Genomic DNA, 19,306 nt, shown 5'->3' on the forward strand with positions numbered 1-19,306 from the left:
AGAGGAGGGCAACCTTTATACACAGAGGGCCACATGAATGTCAGTACTACCTCTAGTGGGCCAAATTATGTAATGTCAGAACTGGAAATTCACAGAGCTCCACAGACTGCTGTGAAAGACAAATAAGTAAAATTTAACTAAAAACAATGGAAACTGCTAGATGGGCTATTCTGAACATATTTGCAAAATACAGCATTTAAATCACCCAAGCTCTGGTTAATGACGTTTTCTATGTGTATTTCCCATGGTCCCTGGGGCTGCAGGTTACCCACCCCTGATTTAGTGTGATAAAATACTAGACAGGTCCTGTAAAGACAATTAGCATATACCCAAAATACTGGAGAATTAGTCCTGATAGCTGTAGGACTTAAAAAAATCATTCACCCCAAGACAGAACAACCAAAGTTGCCACCATAGAACCAAGAACCTGAGCATCATCCCACTCCTGCAGGCAGGGAAGAGAGAGAAGCCTCAGAATTTGCTGTTTGAGCTTGAGCTGATGATGCTGAGGCAAGAAAACCTTCCCCGTTTCATCTGCCCGCAACCTCGGAGTCATCTTCGACTCCTCCCTCTCCTTCTCTGCGCATATCCAGCAGATAGCCAAGACCTGTCGCTTCTTTCTCTTTACCATCAGCAAAATTCGCCCTTTCCTCTCTGAGCACACCACCCGTACTCTTGTCCACGCTCTCATTACCTCTCGCCTTGACTACTGCAACCTACTCTTTACTGGCCTCCCACTTAGCCATCTATCCCCCCTTCAATCTGTTCAGAACTCTGCTGCACGTCTTATATTCCGCCTGAACCAATATACTCATATCACCCCTCTTCTCAGGTCACTTCACTGGCTTCCAATCAGATACCGCATACAGTTCAAGCTTCTCCTTCTTACCTACAAATGCACTCAGTCTGCAGCCCCTCATTACCTCTCTACCCTCATTTCCCCTTACGTTCCCACTCGTAACCTCCGCTCACAGGACAAATCTCTCCTCTCAGTACCCTTCTCCACCACCGCCAACTCCAAGCTCCGCTCATTCTGCCTCGCCTCACCCTATGCTTGGAATAAACTTCCTGAGCCCTTACGCCAAGCCCCCTCCCTACCCATCTTCAAATCCTTGCTCAAAGCCCACCTCTTCAATGTTGCTTTCGGCACCTAACCTTTATACCTTTCAGGAAATCTAGACTGCCCCTATTTGACTGACTGTACATTTGTCCTTTAGATTGTAAGCTCCTTTGAGCAGGGACTGTCCTTCTATGTTAAATTGTACAGCGCTGCGTAACCCTAGTAGCGCTTTAGAAATGTCAAGTAGTAGTGGTAGTAGTAGAACTAAAGCACACTCCCAGAAACTCCAGGGTCTGGGTGGAGGTGAGATGACGCTTGCTGTAATTCACCACCCAGCCCAGCACAGCGCGGAGACAGGACTGTCTGTGTACTGCAAAGGCTCTCTTGATAAGAATTCATTAGAATTATAAACTCAGTGAGACTCTGTCACTTGGCAGTGGGATTAAGATAATGTTCAAGCACCTTTCTGACCTCACTTGCAACTCTTTAAACCAGTCCCTTATTTTCTTATTCCTGTTATTCTCATCTATCTATATGTTCCATTTTTGCTTACACCCTATGCTGTCTATTAAAATGTTTTATTGTATATTGTGTTGGCATTGTAATGTAGCATACTATGCCATACTTTGCATTCTCGTTTGAATATTTTTATTGCTGTAATTGTCAATTGCTTATGTTTGACTTATTCTTGCTGTACACTGCCTTGAGTGAACTCCTTCAAAAAGGCGGTAAATAAAGCCAACTAAATAAACACGACACCACCCAAATTAGCCAATCATCCAGGTAAGGATGTATCTGAATCCCTTGCCAATGAAAAAAGGCTGCCACCACCACCACCAACTTTTGAAAATGTGTGAGGGGCACTGGCGAGGCTACAAGGCATGCCTTGAATTGAAAATGATCTCCCAGAATCGCAAACCAGAGAAATTTCCTGTGAGGAGACCAAATTGGTCCAATGAGGTGAGAAACTTGCCTGGCTGGACTGAGGCTATGACAGAACAAAGAATCTCCATGTGGAAGTGCAGCACTCCAAGAGACCTGTTCACCCCTCTAAGATCCAGAACCGGGTGAAAAGTCTTCTTTCTTTGGGACGACAACAGATGGAATATCGATCCGTGCCACTCTCTGCCGGAGGAACAGGCTGAATAGCCCCCCCCCCCCCCAATCGCCTTAAAGATGCTAAGGTAGTTAGCACTGCCCGACACTTTGCAGAGCTGCTGCAAGGGGAGAGTATGAAAAGATTTGAAAGTGGCTTTGAAAATTCTAGCTTGTAGCCACTGGTCTGCAGTAATGGTGGTCCACTCCTTGTGAAAGCAGGAAAGACGCCCACCTATATCTACATATAAGGGGTGAACATCGACCCAGTCATTGTGAGGACTGCAAAGAAGGAGAGGTTCTTAAGGAAGCGGAAAAGGGCTCCTTGCCTCCTCGAAAGGAAGACTGAGGAAAGCAAGGTCTACACTTCCACGCTTCTTGAAAACATGACTTAGACACCCGAAGATGAGGCTTAGGCTTGTCCTCAGGTAGTCGCTGGACCTTGGCATCTCCAAGAGTCTTTAACAATCTTCTCCAAATCCGCACCAAAGAGTAGTTTTGCCCGAAAGGGCAACTTCGTCAGATGAGATTTGAATGCCACATCAGTGGCCCAATGCCTCAACCATATCCAGCATCGTGCCAAAACAGCCAAGGCCACATACCCTTAGCTGATGCTCGGAGAATATCATAAAGAGCGTTTGACAAATAGGACAACAGCCCCTCTAGGGTAGGGAGGAAGTCTGGAGGCAAATCCAACGTGGACAATTGTTGAATCTATGATAAAGAAGCCCTTGCTACAAAACAAGAAGAAACTGCTTCCTGAGAATTTAACGCAGCTAGTTGAAAGGCAAGCTCCAAGGAAGCCTCAAGTTTGCATATGCATATCCTGTAATGCAGTGCCGCCTTCAACAGGGATAGTGGTACATTTAGCAACCACCATAATAAGGGCTTCCTCCTTAGGCAGAGCAAACTGCTCTAAATCAGACAGCAGTAGAGGATATAATTTTGACATAACACGAGCCACCCGGAGGTTAGAACCGGGGGTCACCCACTGAGCTACAATAAGTTCATGCATAGCCTCATGAATATGGAAAGATACAGGAGGTCTCTTAGTACCTGACATAATAGATGGAGCAGGACCAGAGGACAGAGAAGCAGGGGAAGAAATGTTTAAAGTCTCCATAGATTATGTGATCAGAGGCAACTCCACTCTCAAAAACTGTCTAGCTACAGTAGGATCGTCACCTCCGTCTACCTCTGAAATGTCCAAGTCAGGGCCATCAGCAGAACCTGAAAAGTCAGAATAGAGCGGAAAAACCTCCCCTGAGTCCCGAGGAGGAACACTCTCCAAATCCTGCAACATGGCAAAGGTGTTCCTCAAAAGCAACACGAGGGAAAGAAGGAGAGGCAGCTTGAGCTAATAAAAAGGTCTGATGTAATAAAAGAACAAAAATTCAGGCAAAAATGGCAAGGCAGAGACTTCTACCTTCACAAAACCAATATCCCAGGACACAGTAGTGAGTGAGGAACCCATTAACAAAATGGCTGCCGAAGACTCGTGGAATACAGGAGCCACTGGCGCCGAGTCTGCCAAAACTGCCATCTGAGCAGGGCCAGATTGAACTCCCGGAGACGGAGCACTGACGGCCAAAGCAGGTAAAAGTGGCATGCCCACAAAAGTGAAGTGTGCAAGAACCGGTAGCCAAGATTTTATCCCTACAGGGTGCATAAGACTTAATAGACTCAGACACAGAATAATAAATATACTCACAGAAAACTTCCAGTCTCGTGACTTCCAAGGCACTGAAGCCCCACAATCTTACCACAGCACAAGCGTTCCCAAAATCAACTGCAGTGGCTGCTTTTTTTTTTTTTTTAAGATAGAAACAGAAGAAAAAGAGAAGGGAAGACTGGGATAAAGAGATAGAAAGTGGAAACTGGGGAGAAGGGAGGGACCTAGACAACTAGGTTTACACATGAGGCATAGGATATTCTCAACCCCATACTCAAATGAACTTGCAAGCAGGACAGGAGGCCACACAGAAGTCATCACAGCGCACAATAGCTGCTATCCCACCTGCTAAAAATAGAGAATACTGGCTTGGTTGCTAAGCACAGGAGCTTATGATACAAGACTCATTAGAGTTCTCTATCTCCACCTATTGGCGGATGGTCACAACCTATTTGTCTGGACTGATCCTTGGGACGTAACGGAAGAGGTGAATCAGTCACAGAGTGGTAGAGCAATTGGAGGGGGTAGTGTTTTGTGGGGTGAGAATGAAAGAGAGTGGCAATTTGAAAGGAAGAATTCGCCGACTACTGTGTCTCACTATATGTAAGTTTCTATACTACAAAAGCTAAACCTCTTTCCATAGAAACATGTGTGATCCGTGGGGGCATATTTCATTATAACCCCCAGTTAAATCTCACCCATTTTCAAACTCTGGGATTGATGCAGAAATCCACTGTGGGCAGTGGCACAGTTAACAAAAGGTGTACATTAATGAGTGAATGATGCAGAAATGGTTCAGCATGGGAGTTAACTTGCATAGTAGAGACAGCGCACAGCATATTAAAATACATAAGCAGAATATTAGCTATTCTGCCCCAATGAAGAGAAATTTTAAAGGGAGCAAAACCTGAGAAAGTTAACAACAGATCTGAATGGACGTAGAAGGGTTAGTTCACGCTAATAAGCCCCCCCCCCCCCCCCCCCCCCCACCCAGCCTCCTAGATCCCTGGATCCTCTTATCACCCCACCCCTTGATCCTCCAATTCCCCCCCCCCCCCAAAAAAAAAAAATCCCTGTAGCAGCCCCCCCCCCCCAACTTTAAAAAGTAATCCCATTTGTCTAGTGGCACCCCCCTCCCCTCCAACCCCATTAAAAAAATGTCCCTGATGTCTAGTAGAACTCTCCTACCCCCCTTCACTTTTGGGTGTACCTTGAAGAGGCAGGAGCAATGCCCATTTGCTCCTGTCTCCACACTACCATCTTAGAAAATGGCAGCACCTGACCCCGTGGTGCACTCTGGGACACAGCAAGTGGGGGTCAGTCTGCCAAATAAGGGAAATCTTCCTTTATTTGGCAGACTGACCCCACTCAGTGCATCCCAGGATACACAGTACATAACAAAGCACCACCATTTTCCAAGATAGTAATACGGAGTCAGGAGCAAGCAGGCAGCCCTTCTGCCTCTTCTAAGTACGCTCTAAGGGGGAGTCAGGGATGGCACTTCTTTTTTTTTTTTTTTTTTTTTTTTAAGGTTGAGAGAACGGGGAGGGGAAGTCAGATCAGATCAGGGATGAGAAAAAGGTGCCATGAGACACCGGGTGGGGGGGGGGGGGGGGGTGCAGCCAGACACCAGGGATTTCTTTTTATGTTAGGGCAAGGGGAGAGAGGGGGCCACTACACTGCCAGAGATGTTGGGGCCAACACAGACATCAATGGGAAGAAGAAAATGTTTCAATGAAATGCGGATTACCACTATAATTTTAACTGGCAGTAATTCATGTTCATTGACTGGCGGTAATTTTGGTTTTAGTTATACCTATTTTTCATGAGATTTGATATCTTGATGCAATTTGACTGTCTATGAAAAGTCTATGTTAAAAAGACAGCACATAAGAATTTTCAAAGATTGTGAATGATACATCACTTAAAGAATTATTTCAGCCCCTACAATTTTAGAAATGTAGTACAGAATCTTCTAACTCCTTATTTTGGTTAGTGTAATGGGTACTTATTAGGTTTACCCAAACAACTGTTGAGATACTACAAGTTGCCTTCTATAACATGGGCAGTAGCATTTTGAGTACAGTGCACTCCATTTAAGTGCACGTCGGATAAGCGCATGCTCTAACTGCATGCCGTACTTCGGTCCCGTTTTTGGACCCATCAATGTCTATGGGGACAAACTTCGGTTTAGCACACCACTGATAAGTGCAAGATTCGCTTATATGCATGGTTTAAGACTGCTCCTCTGCAGGAAAGACTCAGCATAAGCGCACGCACGGAATATGGAAGCCGATTGGCACATGACAAAGGGGCGGTAAATTTGAAATCTCGTTGGTTAACTGCCACAGGCACAATAAGCGAAAAAAAGTTAGTGTCATCGTCATCATTGCGCAACTGTAAGACTTTAACACTGGCTGAACAAATAGAATTTCTTTAAAAATTAGAAAACAAAGAAAGTCAAGCATCTATTGCTAAAGAATATGGTGTCAATCACAGTCAAATTTCACGTATCTTAAAGCAGAAAGATCAGCTTCTGGAAGACTGGCAAAACAATACAAATCCACACCGGAAATGAAAACGGGCGGGAAAAGCTGAGGATGTAGAAGATGCTCTTCTTCGGTGGTTTTCTCAAGTCAGGAGCAGACAGTTTCCTGTCAGTGGTCCACTGCTTATGGAGAAAGCTAATCAGGTAGCTGAAAGTCTAGGACTAACTGAATTCAAAGCCACTGTTGGATGGTTGGAAAGAAGGAAGGAGAGGAAAAACACAAAATTCAAGAAACAGCATGGTGAAAAACAAGATGCAGATGACTTTGGTGCTGAAAATTGGGTTGTTTCAGTTCTTCCTACCATCTTGAACGAGTTCGCACCTCGTGACATTTTCAATGCTGACAAAATCGGTCTCTACTGGCAAGTGATTCCTGATGGAACACTTGCATTTAAACAAGCCGAAACTACAGGAAGTAAAACGTCAAAGGACCGACTGACGATCCTTCTTTGCTGTAATATGGATGGGAGTGAAGTTGGAACCACTCGTCATTGGAAAGAGCAAATAGCCCCATTGCTTCAAGAATGTTAAGCGACTTCCTGTGTCATACGAGGCTAACGCAAATTCATGGATGACTGGGGAAATTTGGAAGCAGTGGCTAAAGAAGTTAGACACTAGAATGCAGGCACAAAAGCGTCAGATTTTGTTGCTTTGTGATAATTGTGCTGCACACAGTGATGATGTCAGGCTGTCTAACATCAAGGTGGTCTTCCTGCCACCAAACACTACCTCTCTGATCCAACCTATGGATCACGGCATAATAGCAAATTTCAAAAAAACATTATCGGGCTCTTGTGCTACGTCGTCTGATGAGCGTTATGGATGACCAGACTAGCAAGGATAAACGTGCTGTTGAACTGGCTCGTAATCTATCATTGCTGGATTCCCTACATATGCAGAAAGAAGCCTGGAATCATGTTACACAGGCAACCATTGTGAACTGCTACAAGCGGGCAAGCTTTGTTAAGGATGTGGAGAGGGACGAAACAGATGCAGTTGTTGCAAACTCGTCAGATGATCAGGCTATTGAAATCCCAGCCGGTGTTCAGTAACACCGGCTGGGATGTCAATAGCCTGTTCATCTGACACGTTTGCAAGAGCTGCATCACTACGTAGCTGTTGATTACTATCTAAAAACAGCTGACAGCACTGATGTTGAGATATGCGCCTACACGAAGGCAAAAACTGATGATGAAACAGATGATGAAATGAGCAGCGAGGCACACTGATAAAATTCAACAACCTCCTGTCACTTTTGCAAGAGCGCTGGAGAGTCTCAACACCGTGCAGGCCTATCTGGAGGTCACTGGATGTCAGTGCTATGACAGTTTTTACCATCTGGCAGACAGTCTATGGAATTCACAGACGCAATAGTGTATAGAGGACTATGACTGATTACTTCAAATAAGCCTAACATCAGTTAACGGAGACTGCATACTGTACGTATAATAAATAGTACTGTACATATGTTTATCAGATGTCAAGCTTCGAGTCACAACGGTTAAATGCATGCTTCGGTTAACTGCATGTATTTCTTTGGTCCCAGACCCTTGCACTTAAGCGGACTGCACTGTATTTCCAGATTCAAGCATATTATTCCTGTTTTTAAATTAAGCTTCACTGGTTGCCTATTTAAAAAAAGAATCTTACAGTGGAATCACCATTCATTTTCAAAATTGTCAATGATGCATCAGTAACTATTGCTTCAAGTTTGCACACATACCAACCAGGCTCCTTATATCAGCTATACAAGACCTACTGGATGTTCCTTCCTTTCACTCAGTTAAATTAGATAAATATAGGAATTTTACAATTTATATTGCCAGCCCAAAATAATGGAACATCTTATCTGTCAACATACGATCTATTAAAAACCTACAGATTTTTAAGAAATATCTTAAAACATTTTTATTTCCACAAGCTTTTGATAGTATTTAATTTTTCTTTCTGGGCAGATGATATTAACAGCAATTTTAAGTGATGTTTGTTTTTTGTTTTATTTTATTTTGTGTATCTTTTTTTGTAACTGCCTAGAATTTTTAGACAGAGCAGAATAGAAATTTTAAAAGTAAATATACATAGAAGTCAAGCGGTCAGTGGCTCTAACATGCAGCTTTCTGATTTGGCCCCTCATTCCTTTTACTGGTTTTTCCCACATGCCAATTTTCATCCCATTTCTTTAAATTTTTGGAAGGTTAATTTGCCCCAGATATATTCTCAATCCCTTTTGTATAACCTTTTCCAACTTTCACTGACTTGGAAAGAGTAATAAAAGCACAGGAGGCAAGCACCTTTCAATGGGAAGAATTTCTTGATAAGGTGTAAAGTTGAAAGGGGGCAGTGAGGAACCTAAGGAAATATCTCTTTACTGAAAGGGTGGTGGATGAATGGAATAACCTCCCAGTGGATATGGAGAGAAGTGGGACAGCATCTCAATTCAAGGAAGCACAGAGTAAGCATTGAGGATCCCTGATGGAGAAAAAGGAATTAAAGAGCTAAGCAGGTGGCATGGATGGGTAGACCGAGTAGACCTCTTAGTCTTTATCTGCCATCTTTGTTACATATGTTAAGAAAATCAATATTTCACAATACAGTCATAAGTGTAGCATCCAATCAGGGTTTTTTGGTTTGTTTTTTTTATTTTGTGATGGGAAAAGACGACAATTTTTTCTGGAGTCAGTAACTAAAAATTAAGGTAAAATTATGTATAATCATACCTGATAATTTTCTTTCCATTAATCATAGCTGATCAATCCATAGACTGGTGGGTTGTGTCCATCTACCAGCAGGTGGAGATAGAGAGCAAACTTTTGCCTCCCTATATGTGGTCATGTGCTGCCGGAAACTCCTCAGTATGTCGATATCAAAGCTCCGTCCGCAGGACTCAGCACTTAGAGAATTACACCCACGAAGGGACACTCTGCCCAGCTCACCACCGCCGAAACGGGGGAGGGGAATTAACCCAGCTCATCCCCACACAAGTGGGGGAGGGGAATCCGTCCAGCTCATCCCCGCGGAGCGGGGGAGGGACACCACACCCGCCGATGCGGGGGGATCTGGCTTATCCTGCAACCGCAACCGCGGGAGGAGCTGACTGACCCTAACACCGCCGAAGCGGGAGGGGTACAAAGCTGCCCTACAGCCGCACGAAGCGGGAGGGAGTGCCGGCAGAATTTTAAGTCTCAATCCAGCCCCGTAAAACGGAGGGGAGAGGAATGCAGCAGCTCACTGTAACACAAACTCGTCTTAACTCTTGAAGAATCCAATTGAAAAAACTTGAACACGAAGTCTTTCTGAAGTAGCTGAAGACTAAACTTGAACCTGAAATGCAACCAGAATAAAAACAGTACAGATATCTGGGAGGGGCTATGGATTGATCAGCTATGATTAATGGAAAGAAAATTATCAGGTATGATTATACATAATTTTACCTTCCATATCATCAAGCTGATCAATCCATAGACTGGTGGGATGTACCGAAGCAGTACTCACCCAGGGCGGGACATTGAAATCCCTGACCTCAACACTGAAGCTCCAAACCGGGCCTCCGCCCGTGCAGCCACAGTCAAACGGTAATGCTTGGAGAATGTATGAGCCGAAGCCCAAGTTGCCGCCTTGCATATCTCTTCCAAGGAGACGGATCCGGCCTCTGCCATCGAGGCCGCCTGAGCTCTCGTGGAGTGAGCCTTCAGCTGGATAGGCGGCACCTTCCCCGCGGCCACATAAGCCGCTGCAATGGCTTCCTTGACCCATCTTGCCACTGTAGGCTTAGCAGCCTGCAGACCCTTACGAGGACCTGCAAACAGGACAAACAGATGATCCGATTTCCGGAAATCATTGGGCACTTCCAAGTATCTGATGATGACTCGTCTCACATCCAGATATTTAAGAGCAGAGTACTCCTCTGGGTAGTCCTCCCTACGAAAGGAAGGGAGACAGAGCTGCTGATTCACATGGAAGCGAGAAACAATCTTGGGCAGAAAGGAAGGCACTGTGCGAATAGTCACTCCTGCCTCAGTGAACTGCAGAAAAGGCTCTCGACATGAGAGCGCCTGGAGCTCGGAAACTCTTCTGGCTGAAGTGATAGCCACCAAAAAGACTGCTTTCAACGTCAGGTCTTTCAGAGATGCCCTCGACAAGGGTTCAAAAGGCGGCTTCTGCAATGCTCTTAGTACCAGGTTGAGATTCCACGCAGGCACCACTGAGTGCAGAGGAGGGCGCAGGTGATTAACTCCCTTGAGAAAGCGCACCACATCTGGCTGCGAAGCCAGGGAAGCACCCTTCAGGCGGCCCCTGAAGCAAGCCAGAGCCGCTACCTGGACTTTAAGAGAACTGAGCGACAGGCCTTTCTCCAGACCTTCTTGCAGGAACGCCAACACTGAAGAAATTGGAGCAGTGAAGGGAGAAAGTGAGCCTGCTTCACACCACGCTGCAAAGATACGCCAAACCCTGGCGTAAGCAGTAAAAGTAGAGCGCTTCCTCGCTCTCAGCATAGTGGCGATGACCTTGTCTGAGAAGCCCTTCTTCCTCAGACGCTGCCGCTCAATAGCCAGGCCGTAAGACCAAAGGGGGAGGGATCCTCCATCACCACGGGACCCTGATGTAACAGGCCCTGCTCCACTGGCAGCCGCAGAGGATCGTCGACTGAGAGCCTGATCAAGTCCGCATACCAGGGACGCCTGGGCCAATCCGGACCCACCAGGATTACCCTGCCGGGATGCTTTGCCACCCGGTCTAGCACCCTGCCCAACATGGGCCAGGGCGGGAACACATAGAGAAGCTCTTGTGTCGGCCACTGTTGGAGAAGAGCATCTACTCCCAGGGATCGAGGGTCCCATCCTCTGCTGAAAAAGCGCGGCACTTGGCAATTGGCCGATGACGCCATCAGATCTAGGCTCGGCTGGCCCCAGCGCGTCGTGATGTCCAAGAACGCCTGAGCAGATAGCTGCCACTCTCCGGGCTCCAAGGTATGGCGACTGAGAAAGTCCGCCTTGACATTCATGACTCCAGCAATGTGGGCCGCTGAAAGCTGCTCCAGGTTCGCTTCCGCCCACTGGCAAAGATTCATAGCCTCCTTGGCTAGAGGGGCGCTCTTGGTACCTCCCTGGCGGTTGACATAGGCCACAGCCGTGGCATTGTCCGACAGGACCCGTACAGGCTTCAACACCAGTACCGGGATGAACTCCAAAAGCGCCAACCGAATGGCTCTGAGTTCCAGGAGGTTGATAGACCACTTTGCCTCTGCAGGAGACCAGAGCCCCTGCGCTGTCCTTCCCAAGCAGTGGGCTCCCCAGCCCGACGAGGCGTCCGTCGTGACGACAATCCACTCTGGGGTCACCAGAGGCATTCCCGCAGACAACTTGTCTGTCTGCATCCACCAGCTCAGCGCCTTGCGCACTGCTGGGTCCAAGGGAAGGCGCACAGCATAATCCTCCGACATCGGAGTCCAGCGCTGCAGCAAAGAGTGTTGAAGTGGTCTCATATGAGCCCTGGCCCAGGGCACAACTTCCATCGTGGCCATCATAGAGCCCAACAGCTGCACATAGTCCCAAGCCCGAAGGGGAGAGGCAACTAGGAACTGGTCCACCTGAGCCTGAAGTTTGACAATCCGATTGTCTGGCAGGAACACTCTGCCCACTTGGGTGTCGAATCGAACTCCCAGGTACAACAGGGACTGAATCGGGCGCAGCTGGCTCTTCTCCCAGTTGATGATCCATCCCAGGGAGCTCAAAAGAGCAACTACCCGGTCCACAGCTTTGCCGCACTCTGCATAAGAGGGGGCTCGGATCAACCAGTCGTCCAGATAAGGATGGACTTGTACCCCTACCTTTCGTAGGAAGGCCGCGATGACCACCATTACTTTGGAAAAGGTCCGCGGAGCAGTAGCCAACCCGAAAGGGAGGGCTCTGAACTGGAAGTGTCGTCCCAGGACTGCAAAACGCAGAAAGCGTTGATGAGGAGGCCAGATGGGAATATGCAGGTACGCTTCCTTGATGTCCAAGGATGCCAGGAACTCTCCTGCCTTCACTGCCGCTATAACAGAGCGGAGAGTCTCCATGCAAAAGTGCCGAACTTTCAAGGCCCGATTGACCCCTTTGAGGTCGAGGATAGGCCGGACAGAACCTCCTTTCTTTGGTACCACAAAGTAAATGGAGTAATGTCCCTTGCCAAGCTGACTTTCTGGCACCGGAACGACCGCGCCCAGGCGGATCAGATTGTCCAAGGTCTGCTGCACTGCCACAGCTTTGACCGGAGACTTGCAGGGAGAGAGTACAAACCCGTCTTTTAAGGGTCGGCAGAACTCTAGTTTGTAGCCGTCTCTGATGACTTCCAGCACCCACGCGTCTGAAGTTATTGTGGTCCACTCGCCCAGAAACGAGGACAGCCGTCCTCCAATCTGCACTGGTGCGTGGACCAAGACCCCGTCATTGGGTACGAGACCCTGGGGGAGGACCGGAGGGAGCACCTCCGGGACGGCGGTCTCTGCGAAAGGAATGCTGCTTGGGGGAGAAATTCCTCTTGAAGGAAGAGGGGGCAGAGGAACCCGACTTGCCCGGGCGGTACCGACGGGCTTCCTGCAACCGTCCTCTGGAGGTACCGGGACGAGTACTAGCCCGAGCCCTAACCTCTGGTAATTTCTTGCCCTTAGACGTGCCGAGATCGGTCACGATTTTGTCCAGCTCGACCCCAAAGAGCAGCTTGCCTTTAAAAGGCAACCTAGCCAGGCGGGATTTAGAGGCGTGGTCAGCAGACCAATGTTTCAGCCAAAGCCACCGCCGCGCAGAGATTGTCTGAGCCATGCCTTTCGCTGAGGCACTCAAGACATCATACAGCAAGTCTGCCAAATAGGCTAAGCCCGATTCCAGGGCCGGCCAATCAGCCCTCAAGGAATGATCCGAGGGGGAAGCCCGCTGCACCATAGTCAGGCACGCCCTGGCCACATAGGAGCCGCAAACTGAGGCCTGCAAACTTAAAGCAGCCGCCTCAAATCTTAAGGCCGCCTCCAATCTTCTGTCTTGGGCGTCCTTTAGGGCCGTGCCACCTTCCACCGGCAACGCCGTTTTCTTAGTCACCGCAGTGATTAAAGAATCAACGGTAGGCCACAGATAGGCCTCACGTTCACTCACAGCCAAAGGATAGAGGCGGGACATAGCCCTAGCCACTTTAAGGCTCGGTTCTGGAACATCCCATTGAGCCGAAATTAAGGTGTGCATGGCATCATGCACGTGGAAGGTTCTAGGCAGGTGCTTCGTCCCCAGCATAATGGCAGAGCCAACAGGGGCTGAGGGAGAGACGTCCTCCGGAGAGGAAATCTTCAAAGTGTCCATGGCCTGTAACAACAGGTTGGGCAAATCCTCTGGGCTAAAAAGCCGCGCTGCAGAGGGGTCATCCGCTCCATCCGAGCGGGGATCCGTCTCCTCCAAGGAATCCGCAAAGGACCGTTGGGAGACCTCAGACACGCTGCCCTCATCTACATCGGAGGAGACAAATTCCTCCAAGGCCTGGGAATCAACCCGAGGGCGTTTACCTCTGGGAACCTCAACCTCTTTACCAGACGAGGGAGCAGGGGCAGCGTTGTGCATGAGGAAGGCCTGATGCAGCAGCCAAACAAACTCGGGGGAGAAACCCCCCAGACTGTGCACTTCCGCAGCCTGGGCAACGGCCCTAGACGCACCCTCAACCGGCGCTCGCAATAGCGGGGGAGAGACATGCTGCGCATCCAAAATGGCGTCCGGCGCGAAACTCCGCGAAGGAGCCGCGCGGGAAGAACGGCTCTTAACTTTAGCCGCTTCTGTGCCGTCGCCCAAATTAAGGGCGTTCATGGCATTAATGTCTCCAACCTCAAGGGCGGCCCAAGAAGAAGCCGTCCGAGCCGCGTGGCCGGCCAAGATGGCGGAGGCGAGGAGCGGGGGATGGGCGTTTATGGCGGGAAAAACCGCCACGCCGGAGGAAGGACCGGGACATTCATCGGTCACGAAACTGTCACCCAACAAGGGCGAATCAGGCTTTAAGACCCCCGCATCCCCTCTAGAAGCGCTCAAGCGACCCGGGGAGCGACCCTTTGCGCCCTCGCCCTCCGACGCCATATGCCACGAGGAGAAGAATCGGGGAACCCCCTGCCCGCTATAAAAAGGTAAAAATTACCTGCTGTCCGCTCCGAGTTGTAACGACCTGGTGTCCCAGTGAGTAGCTGCAATAGACGCTTAAATAAACGTCGAAATAAACGCCTTTAAGGACGTTCAAAATTTTTTTTTTTTTTTTTAACGGAGCCAGCGGGAGGGGGGAGAAAAGGAGGGACCTGGCACCACCAGGTTTGCACTTGCTCAAAAGAGCCCTCAACCCCAGGCACTCAACAAAACCTAAAAATTAGGCTTGGAGGCCTAGCCAGAGCTGCTGCTGTGTGTGACCACCACCTGCTGAGATAGAGAACATACTGAGGAGTTTCCGGCAGCACATGACCACATATAGGGAGGCAAAAGTTTGCTCTCTATCTCCACCTGCTGGTAGATGGACACAACCCACCAGTCTATGGATTGATCAGCTTGATGATATGGAAGGGTTGATTTCAAACAAGTTACACTTAGAGTAAAGAAACATTTAAAGTTTCATAAACAATTTAGAGATTGAACTCAAATGAAAAGTATATAATTCAAGGGCACATTGACACTTAAGTGCCCAAAGTTTAGTACAAAATTTCAGGACACTTCCTGGATGACAGCAGCATTGTTATGTCAAAGGAAAACCCAAGGAGGTTTAATAAACAGGAGTGGAAGAGAGCCTATCTAGTCCACTGTAAGCAAGGAAACAAATTAGAACAGTAAGTTTCTCCTTCCCAGCACAGCCATCATCCCCGTTCACTCAAAACAAAGCAAGCAAACCTATGAGCTGCTGCATCCACATTGTCGTTTTTTATTGTTTGTCCATCTGTAATAAGTATAAAGCTGTTTCAATTGGATAGGCAGTGCCTTAAAAGGTGGGGGACAAATGTTTTGGGGGGGTTGTGGTTTTTTTACTTATTGGACAGCTTTCTAATTTATTTGAAAGCTTCCCATATGTAGATATAAATATCATGAACAAACAATTGAATATCACTAAAACACCTTAAATTTTTTTATAACTGATAGAAATAAATACACTGTATACAATACAGGTGGCCAAATTTCAGTGAGAATATCTTGTTTCCTGATGGGTTCATCTTAAATGTTGTTGTAATCTGCCTTGGGAAGCCTGGTGTTATAAAGATGATGGAATATATTGAAATTAAATGGCAGTAGAATTAAACTCTCCTTTCATTGGGTCAAATGGAATCACATCTTCATCTGTTTTGTAGAAGTTTACCTTTTAGATACACAAATAGATTATTCTGTTGTTTCAGCATATTTCAGGAGTGGTTTATAAGTGTAAATAATAAAAATATTTTCTGTCAAACAGATTTCTCATTTGTTGAAACATAACTAAATGGGCTATAAGCCCCTAATGCAGTCCATTGGTTTTCATACATTTTGTTCTTGTGATGGCTTATACTGTGCCAAAACTGGAAATACAGTGAGACAAAATAATAGAATTCAGTAACATGCAAAACTTATTTTTTAATCATCTTTATTCAAAGTAAAACATATTGGTTGATAAGCTTCATAAAGAACAAGAAAAAACAGTAAACCATCCGACATGGCACAATAAATGCTTTTGAACAGAACATACCCCAAGAACCCTTCCCCTCCTGTACTCCCTTCCCCCCCTATAAGCCCACCTGATTGTTTCCAGCCGCCAAAATAACACAACGTACAGATCAGTAGGACTCAAAGCATTTCATAACAAGCACTGCCTCCACTGTATGCAAATCTCTCTCATGAATATTCATTGTTAATATCCTGACAAACCTGTCTTGGGTAACTCCAGGACCAGGTTATCCTAACTACCATAAGAGGCAGACACAGTCATATAATTAACATTATAGTTTTATTTGTACTTGAGTAATAACTGAGAAAATGCTATTAAAAATTATATTACAAAGCATGAAGTTGACTTGGTTAACTTCTGCTTTATATCAACCAGTAGTAAATAATAGTAATAAACAATATTAAGTGCATTTTTATAATATACCACTGCATTCTTCAAAACAGAAGGCGCAAGCTCCCACAAACCATCTTTCTTTTCACCAGGAAAACAAATCTCTGCACAAATATAACACATGCTAGGGTGTCCCTGTAATCAGCCCCTCCAACTGACCACTGATTATAACAAATTACTACTCTACCTATTGAAAAGTTATTCCGTTATTATACTTCCTCTGTGTACATCCGTATGCTGCACAAGCTGGCATGTTTGAAAATATAAGTGATATTAAATTAAAATGCTACCAACAATAAAGGACGACAGGGTGGATGCAACAGCTCATAGGTTTGCTTGCTTTGTTTTGAGTGAATGGAAATGACAGCCGCGCAGGGAAGGGGAAACTTAGATTGACGTAATTGGTTTCAGCGTTCTGACGGCTCTTCATCTCCTGTCTATTAAACCTCATTGGGAAAACCCCCACCTAATGTACACTAAGGGCATGATCTGGGCAAAGAGCTCTACCATGGAAGAGCACAAGATCTAATGTATAGCACTGCATAGCAAAGAAGCATATTTACTACCCAGCCAGATTTCCAGGACAAATGGCTTCTTTGCAAAGCCTCCAGCAGTGAAGAACTAAGGCCAATGCCAGGCAGACTTCTACAGTCTGTGTCCCATATATGGCAAGACAAATTAGGATGGGCTGAAGAGGACTTCAATGGCAGCCCCAGTAGTTGGAATGTAAGGACAGTACTAGGCGGACTTCTACAGTCTGTGTGCAGAAAATGGCAAAGACAGTTCAGGATCAAGTAAACATACTTTATGCCACGTTCATTGCTGGTTTAATCATGAATTAAGTGTGACTGTTGGGAAGACTGGATAGCCTGTTCAGATCTGCCATCATCTATGTTTGCAGAAGAGTTTATTACATATGCAAACTATCTTAATCGTAAACATTCATAGGAAAACAAGTTATGGGGCAGCCAGCAAAACTATACTTCTTATCTTTAGAAAAAACAAACTTTTTAAACCTTTTTCACACTCATTTTTGCATGATTTTTACTTAGCTCTTTATAAGCTTTTATACTTCAACTCAGTTATTAATGTAAATAACCTTTTCTGCATAGCGAATTAGAATCAGAAAACTACAGAAAAAAAATCTTTTTTTTTTTTGCAAAAAGTCAACAAGTGAAAAGCCAACATTTCCACATTTCTACATCTGATGCAAATCATGCATCAACCTTTTCCAAAAGAAAAATGTATTCATACCTCTCATTCTTCATGTCCTGCTAGACCAGTCCAGACCAAAATGTCCCTACCAGCAAATGGAGGAAGATACTACACTGCTCCAGTGACATGCAGTATAAAGGCTGCTGCAGCCTAGAATTCTCCAGTATCTAGAACCAGGTCTACTCATAGAAACCACAATTCCAAATTAACCACATACAAAGCCCAGGGAGACAGCAGGGTAAACCTGAGAGAAATCTCTTACACCATAGTCCTCCAGGTCATGCCCTGGACTGGTATAGAAGACTAAAGGAAAGGAAATGAGGTATGAATAAACTTCATATTCCTCATCCTGCTAGACCAATTCAAGCCAACAGAATGTAAAAAAGTAATACCTTGATGGGCAGGGGGAGGGAAACAAAGCACCCTGAAATACCAATCTGCCAAAGGTCTCATTGCCCTGGCTAGAATATTGATTTTGTAGTGCTTCACAAAAGAATGAAATGAGAACACACCACCAACTTGCAAATGTCTTCTGGATACAATTGTCTGGGTTTCTGCCCAGGAAACCACCTGAGCCCAAGTAGAATGAGCCTGCAGGCCCATCAGAATCACCTTACAACTACAGATGTATGCTACATCAATTGCAGCCTTAATCCATCACGTTATGGAGGATTTAGAAACCTTATGCCTTGTATACAGCTCCTGAAACACGAAAAGTTCTATCATAAAGGAACTGGTCATCTCTAAATAACACAAACACTCTGCAGACATTCAGCCTATGAAACTTCCGAGATGACTGAACTCCCTTGTTCCAAAAAGATAAGAGAGAAACTACCAGATCTGCATGAAATGGGGAGACTACTCTTGGCAAAAAGGAAAGGCATGGTTTGAAAACGGACCCTCTAAAAAGGACAAGTAAAGATCCTTGCAAGGCAGGGTCTAATTCAGATACCAGTCTAGAAGAACACTGAGGCTCCCCTCAAGGATTCAAACAGTAGGTCCAACAAGGCATGGAGGGCCAAGTTAAGGTCCCAGGGCAGGAAGCAAGCAAGCAGAGAAGCTGAATGTGCATCATATGCAAAATAAAATGTACAATATCTGCTTACACCGCCAGGAATTCCCCATTAGACCACAAACATAGAAGAGCCACCACCTGAATCTTCAGAGTCGAGGGTCAAGCCCTGCTACAGGCCGGGCTGTGGAGTCAGTATACCAAACCTTTGACTCAGACTCCTACTCCTAAATAAAAGCATGAAACAAAGGAAACCGATAAGATTTTCCAAACAAGTGGCTGAGAAAATAAAGGCAAAAGAGCTGGAAAACTCAAGAGGAACACAGAAAGGGAAAGGGAAATGGGACTTGATATACCACCTTTCTGAGGTTTTTCAACTGGTTTACATATATTCAGGTACTTATTTTGTACCAGGGGCAATGGAGGGTTAAGTGACTTGCCCAGAGTCAACAAGAGCTGCAGTGGGAATCGAACTCGGTTCCCCAGGATCAAAGTCCACTGCACTAACCACTAAACTACTCCTTCAGATGAATCTGAAAGAAACCAAAAGAGATACATCTGGCGAAAGCAGAGGCTGAACAACAAATAGCTAGAAATGTAAGGAAGGGGGACAAGAATTTTGTTCAGGTATAT

At 46.1% G+C, this 19,306-nt stretch overlaps 1 protein-coding gene across 3 annotated transcripts in view; it reads right to left on the reverse strand.

Annotated features, from left to right (window-relative positions):
- The window catches only part of STRN (striatin), a 370,558-nt gene that overhangs the window by 341,819 nt on the left and 9,433 nt on the right, over nucleotides 1-19,306 (reverse strand). The window lies entirely within an intron of this gene.

Source organism: Microcaecilia unicolor, chromosome 3 (assembly GCF_901765095.1).
Source record: "Microcaecilia unicolor chromosome 3, aMicUni1.1, whole genome shotgun sequence".
Taxonomy (NCBI): Eukaryota; Metazoa; Chordata; class Amphibia; order Gymnophiona; family Siphonopidae; genus Microcaecilia; species Microcaecilia unicolor.